At 47.5% G+C, this 6,612-nt stretch overlaps 1 pseudogene across 1 annotated transcript; it reads left to right on the top strand.

Moving 5' to 3' along the window:
• Positions 1-2,794: 2,794 nt before the first annotated feature.
• LOC147633056 (3-ketoacyl-CoA synthase 11 pseudogene) lies at positions 2,795-4,737 on the top strand (annotated as a pseudogene). The gene has a single exon (XR_015267073.1). The product of XR_015267073.1 is annotated as a 3-ketoacyl-CoA synthase 11 pseudogene (transcript).
• The last annotated feature ends 1,875 nt before the right edge of the window (positions 4,738-6,612 follow it).

Below are 6,612 nucleotides of genomic sequence, written 5' to 3'. Positions count from 1 at the left end.
GTCCCCAAATCCAAGGGAGGGCTGGGGATTATAGACATTCGTCTGTTTGCTGACAGAATGGCTGCTAAATGGATCATCAGAGCAATGGAGAACCCCACCGAAGACTGGGCACAGCTCTTGGTCAAAGACATCCCCAGGTTTACACTCACTGGACACAATAAATGGCTAAATCTCCCCACTATCCAAGCACCCCATTACCCCTAAAGGGAGTCATCTGGTTACTTCAATTTGGAAAGCCTGGTTCAGAACTAAAGGTTTACTGTCCATCAAACTCAATGACAAGAAATCAGAAGGTATAATAGCCACACTGACTCCTGCTGGTGGTCTATTCTCCCTCATCCTCTCCTCGAACCAGAAGAAGAGAAAATAGCCCTTAATCTGCACAAAAAAGGACTTGTAACTTGGACAGATATCTTTAACCCCTACACCGGTACCTGGCTCACAAGAGTAGAGCTGGTAGCCAAATACGACTGCAGAACCCCTGAGCTCTATAGACCTAATACAAAGCAGAACATTCCAATGGAACAATCAGGAAATCTGGAGAATCAGCAGACCCCCCACCTTCAACATCCTGGCCTTTCACTGGTTAAAGAATAAACCCCTCCTACCTATTCCTAATCTTGAAAAGTCCCCCCCCAATTCATGTTACTCTTAACCACAGATGGAACATAGCCTGGGACAGGAAAAGATGGTATAGCTGTCTCAAGGAGTTGTGGAGTACACACATAGAACCCAAGAAAGCTTGTCTCGCATGGTTGATTGCCTACAGAGCCATCTGGACTCAGAGCAAGGCAGCCAAGTTTAACATTGCCCCAGACCAATGTGCTAGATGTGGCCTTCCCAAGGATGATCTACACATTTTTATACACTGCAAACACATCTCAGATTCCTTCAAAGAGTTACATGCAGTTATTCTTAGATGGGGGAAAGATGTAAATTGGAAGAATACAATATTAGGAGAAAACATAGGTTGCTCAACAACTCTTTGGAATGTAATAAGGTGCAAGTATCTATGGCATGCCTGGCTACAGAGGATAGCAGTCACTTTTGACAACCCTGAAATCAAGGGCCCTCCACTCTCTGTTTGTTTAACTACAACATGCATCAGATTTTGGAACAGACAAACACAAGCCCTATTCAAGCTGGAGAAGAGGCTACTGATTAAATTACAAAAGAGAAAATCAGATTACACAACGGAATTACTGGAAAAAACCAGAGACAAGATTCTCCTAATCCTCTCTAAGGACAGAGCATTAATAGAAGCTATCAGAAGGATGCAGTAAGCAAACCTATCTCTCCCCCCCTACAGGAGAAGAGGAGTTACTTCAGACATGCAGATAGCATGACCCAACCAAGAGAAGCTGAAAAAGCAGCTATAGAAAAGTGACCTGGCGGGCTCCATTCTTCAGAGAGGCACCGTTCGCCAGTCCACCAAGAATTCGGGAGAGGCTCATGCAACTCGTCAGAGCAACTCAGTATAGACCAAAGAACCTCATGGCCGCAGATCTGCCACCGTCTTCGTCCCTTTCCAAACTCGAATGCAGTTACCCAAAACAAGAAGAGTCCTGTATCAGCCTCTACTTCGTCTTCTGATGCACCTGCAAGGAAGGGAAAAGAATCAGAGCAGAGAAACCCCGATTTAGCTCAACTTTTACCTGAGAAAGGATGTCGGCCCGCCTCCTGCCGTTCTGGTGGACCAAGATGGAAGAAGGGCTCACACCGAGGGAGATCCCTCTAGGGCCCTATTGAGGGCTCCTGCAGATGGATCGAAATCGAGCAACCTATATAAAAAAAAGAGAGAGAGGAAAATTCAAGCCCCTCAGAGATAGTCTCCACCTTCTGACCGGGGACATAGCCATGAAGTAGCAGAAAGTCCGGAATGAAGGACATCCGCCTACGGATGAGGTGTAGGAAGAGGGTAAACGCCAATACGCAAGAGGATACTCCTCTCCCTTCCCCTCGCCATCCCCCAGGGAGAGGATACTCCTCTCCCTTCCCCTCGCCATCCCCCAGGGAGACAAACAATTAGGAGTCAATAGGAAGGAAGCAGAAGAGATCCCGCTCAGCGAAGGCCTCAGGCATCACCTTCCTCCACTGCAAGCAGAATATTAACAGACTGGTATCAAAGGGGAGGCAACCAGCTAGCCGGTGCCTGTGATCAAGGCTGAATAGCCAGATGCAAGCCGTATGAGGAGAGAGCACATGCAGATTTGACAGACGTCCAACAATCTCCCCCCCTCACACGCGTAAGCACATGCAGAAACGTGCTGTATTCCATGCCCCGTGTCTGATTTTATGACAGACACGTGGCCCCCCCAATGTAACCTCGGATTCTCTCTCTATCAATATATCTGCCCGTTTTTTTTGGAAAAAAAAGTCCATTTTCATTAATTAATACGCCTAAAAATTAACAACGTGCGCTGTCTATTAAAACACTATTAATTGGATCTAAGCCATCATGCTATGCCCTTGCCTTGGGCAGGCCAAAAAGGGGATTGTAAGGTACCTTCTTGTAGGGTGTGGTGGGTTAATGGTACGCCAACTGTCAACGTGAGAGCATTAATGAGGAAGCAAGGACGTGCTGGGTCAATGCCCGTGTGTGGGTAGGAAGAGGTGACCTCTTTTAAACCACCACCACCCTCTTACGCGTCAAAAATTACTGCGCGTCCTTTCCACCCATCTGGGCGCGATGATGGCCGCATTAACGGTGGCGCGATTAGGGCCGCATTAACGGCTTCAACCGTCGACCGCTTTCCGGGCGCATTTAATGCCAGATTCTTCAATGCACACAGCGATATCCGAGTCGCCATAGCCAGCTCAGCCCCAAGCTTGTAGGGACAGGGAGAGATAGGTGGTTCTTGCAGCTTTCATAGCTAGACGCCAACCTTCTCTTCCAACAGCCAGCACTTCCGTTCAGCCATACCTACGCAGAGAAAACATCAGCTGCAAGAAGACGCCGCCATGGTGAAGGAGCAAGCCCTACTCTCCACCGAAATCGTTCCCAATGGATCCATGAGCTTCTCTGTGCGTGTGCGGCGTCGCCTCCCTGACTTTCTGCAGTCCGTGAACCTCAAGTACGTGAAGCTTGGCTACCACTACCTCATTAGCCATGGCTTCTATCTCTTCACCATCCCGGCCCTGCTGGTGGCCTTCAGCGCCGAGCTGGGCGCCCTCTCCAAGCAGGACTTCAGGCAGTTGTGGCGCGACTTCGAGTTCGACCTCTTCAGCATCCTGGCCTGCTCGGGCGCCATCGTCTTTATCGCCACCCTTCACTGCATGTCGCGCCCGCGAGCGGTCTACCTGCTCGACTTCGCCTGCTTCAAGCCGCCCGCAAACCTCAAGGTCACGAGGAAGGCCTTCGTAGACCACTGCAAAGGCATCGGCAAGTTCAATGATGCGAGCATTGAGTTCCAGGCCAAGGCCATAGAGCGCTCCGGCATGGGCGAGGAGACCTACCTGCCTCCGGCCGTCTTGTCCAACCCTCCCTCCTCGAGTATGAAAGAGGCCAGAGCTGAAGCTGAACTTGTCATGTTCACCGCCATTGATGAGCTCTTTGAGAAGACGAAGGTGAGGCCCAAAGATGTTGGGGTGCTTGTTGTGAACTGCGGCCTGTTCAACCCGACCCCTTCTCTCTCAGCCATGGTTATCAACCACTACAAGATGAGAGGTAACATCCTCAGCTTCAATATAGGGGGTATGGGTTGTAGTGCAGGAGTGATCGCCCTTGATCTTGCTAATGATATGCTGCAAGCTAGCGGGAGCACTTGCGCTGTTGTGGTTAGCACTGAGAACATCACCTCTAGCTTCTACACTGGCAACAAGAAGTCCATGCTTCTTCCCAATTGCTTCTTCAGGCTCGGAGGGGCTGCGGTCATGCTGTCCAACAAACGCAAAGACCGGAGAAGGGCCAAGTATGAGCTCACTAACATTGTCAGAACCCACAAAGGGGCTGATGATAAGAGCTTCAGATCCATCTACCAGGAGGAAGACGAGGGCATGCACAAGGGCCTGTCTCTCTCTCCTGATCTTGTTGAGGTTGCTGGGGATGCTATCAAAACCAACATTACCACGCTTGGTCCTTTGGTATTGCCCCTGTCCGAGCACTTGCTCTTCTTAGCAACACTATTCTGCAAGAAAGTCCTCAAGAAGAACGACATGAAGCCCTACATACCTGATTTCAAGCTAGCTTTTGAGCATTTCTGCATCCACACAGGTGGTAGATGGGTGCTCGATGAGATGCAGAAGAATTTGGAGCTCACAGACAAGCATCTGGAGCCATCCAAGATGACGCTGCACAGGTTTGGTAACACTTCTAGCAGCTCCATCTGGTACGAGCTTGCGTATCTGGAGGCCAAAGGAAAGGTGAAGAGGGGAGACAGGGTCTGGCAGATCGCATTTGGTTCCGGCTTCAAGTGCAACAGTGCCGTCTGGAAATCTCTCAGGACCATCAAGAAGCCTAAGGTGAACCCTTGGTTGGATTGCATTGATAACTACCCAGTAGAGGTCCCTGATTTCCAGAGGGTTTAACCTTAAGATTATGTGGGCTCCCACCATTTCAAGTTTCCATGTAGTATCTTAATTCATTCGTAAACCCAACTGGGAATCGCTTTAAGTGGAATTGCTGTGTTTTCATCCATCATCAAGACACTTCTGCTGTTGATGAGATCACATGTATGCCTTCGATCGCTCAATAATTTGTTATTTGCATTAAATTTGTCGCTTGGTTATTCCTATCTATCATGTGTGCTTATTTTACTAGCTCCTTGGCTATTCCTATCTATTTATGAGTGCTGATTTAACTAACCCCTTTTGGTAATCCTATCTATTCTGAGTGCGAATTTAACCACCCCCATTGAAAAGGTTGAGATGTCAATCTCAGAGCCTCTTAAGCATTCCTTTCTTTCCTTTGTCCGTCTCTTCCTCCCACTGTAATTCTTGCAGATTTTCGAGTTCTTTAAGCTCGTGTACACACTTGGGCGCACAACGCATGTCACCTCCACACCGTCCTTTGACTCAGTTGAGCGTGCAACCCTTCCATATTCTCATGCCACCATGGAACCAGTGTTCACAGAAAACCTGCAAACTCTGAAACCATGGACCTTTCCTGCAAGAATTACAAAAGTGGGATTATGTGCTCTTGCCCTTTCCTGCAAGAATTACAATGGTCAACTCCATTATGGTGCCCTACATTCACTTCTAGACTCGTCTTGTGGACTTCAAATATATGTCCAGTGGGAGCACCACTAGACATATTTGAATGGATCCTTTCTAAAATACAGAGCAAATTAAAAAAGTGGGATTATGTGCTTCTGCCCTTTCATGCGAGAATTACAGTGACCAACTCCATTGTGGTGCCCTACATTCACTTCTAGACTCCTCTTGTGGACTTCAAAAAATGCCACTGGCTTAAGCTCTTAAGTCCTGTGAAGGCTTTTCTTTGGAGAAATAAAATTGCTAAAAAGCCTCAACATTGGATTGCTCGGGACAATTTCTCTATGCCTAAAATGATGGGGGGTTCGGAATTCCAAAAATGCATAAGATGCAAAAGCCATAATTGCCACTAAGATGGTGGAGTCTTTTGATTGGTCTCTGCAATGCTTAAGGTGTCCCTGGTTAAAGACGAAGGGGGGTGGGAATTTGGGACTAGAAGGATAAAATTTTCTCTGAGGCCCATATAAAGATTGAGGCCTCTCCTTATATTGCCTTTTTGATGAAGGTTTAGAAAGATAACATTGGACTCATTGAAGGCCTCTCTGATGAAGGTTTGGAAAGATAACAATAGATTCACTTAATGGAACACAGTTGTTTGGAGAATCATGGGTAACTCCTTGATGGAGTAGTACCCCATTTGGTGGTCTCATTTGTTGAAACCAGTAGAGATTGATCAATCTGGTTCTTCAAAGCTTTTGATAATAGTGGCATCTCTCATATAAAGAACTTATGGGATGTTCACGTGGAACAAATTAAAGATGATTATAGAGTTAATAAAAGACAACATAGAATCAACAACAAACAGCTTCTGGCGCTACCTCTACAGCATATCCCAAGACATATATATACATCGCCCAGTTCTGAACGCACCATTCAGCGCACATAGGCCAGATCGAGAGTAGTTCCAACGCCCATCACCTGCAGATCTCAGCGCCACATCACCTGCAGATCTCTAGAGCATTACACAGCCAAGAGCGCCTATCCGTTAGCCATACAGGAGCTCCATTCAGGCCCATACGACATCAGGAGCACCTATACAGGTTTGTGTTTTTTCAGGTACCGTGTCTCCAGAGTCTGCACCCCTCAGGTATAGTACAGCACCCTCGTCCCTGCGTCCTACAAACTCCTACTACCTCGGAGTGCACGGACGCATCCACGGACTCGAGCCTTTGTCACACTTCGTCTTTGCTCCTTCGTTGGTCTACTTCCTCAGAGTCACCTCATATCAGAGGGCCGCTTGTACTGGATTACTTCGCCATTATACATACACTCATTCATCCTTTTCATGCTGTGGATTACTTCACCATTATACATACACTCATTCATCCTTTTCATGCTGTGTTGATTTCCTCTGATCTCTCGCACATCTAGTTCTTTTCGTCCTTTTGCCTTCACATGGTA

This window comes from Cibotium barometz, chromosome 12 (assembly GCF_041138505.1).
Source record: "Cibotium barometz isolate CiBa-2024 chromosome 12, ASM4113850v1, whole genome shotgun sequence".
In the NCBI taxonomy this organism is placed as follows: Eukaryota; Viridiplantae; Streptophyta; class Polypodiopsida; order Cyatheales; family Cibotiaceae; genus Cibotium; species Cibotium barometz.
This window is presented reverse-complemented; position numbering and strand designations above follow the sequence as displayed.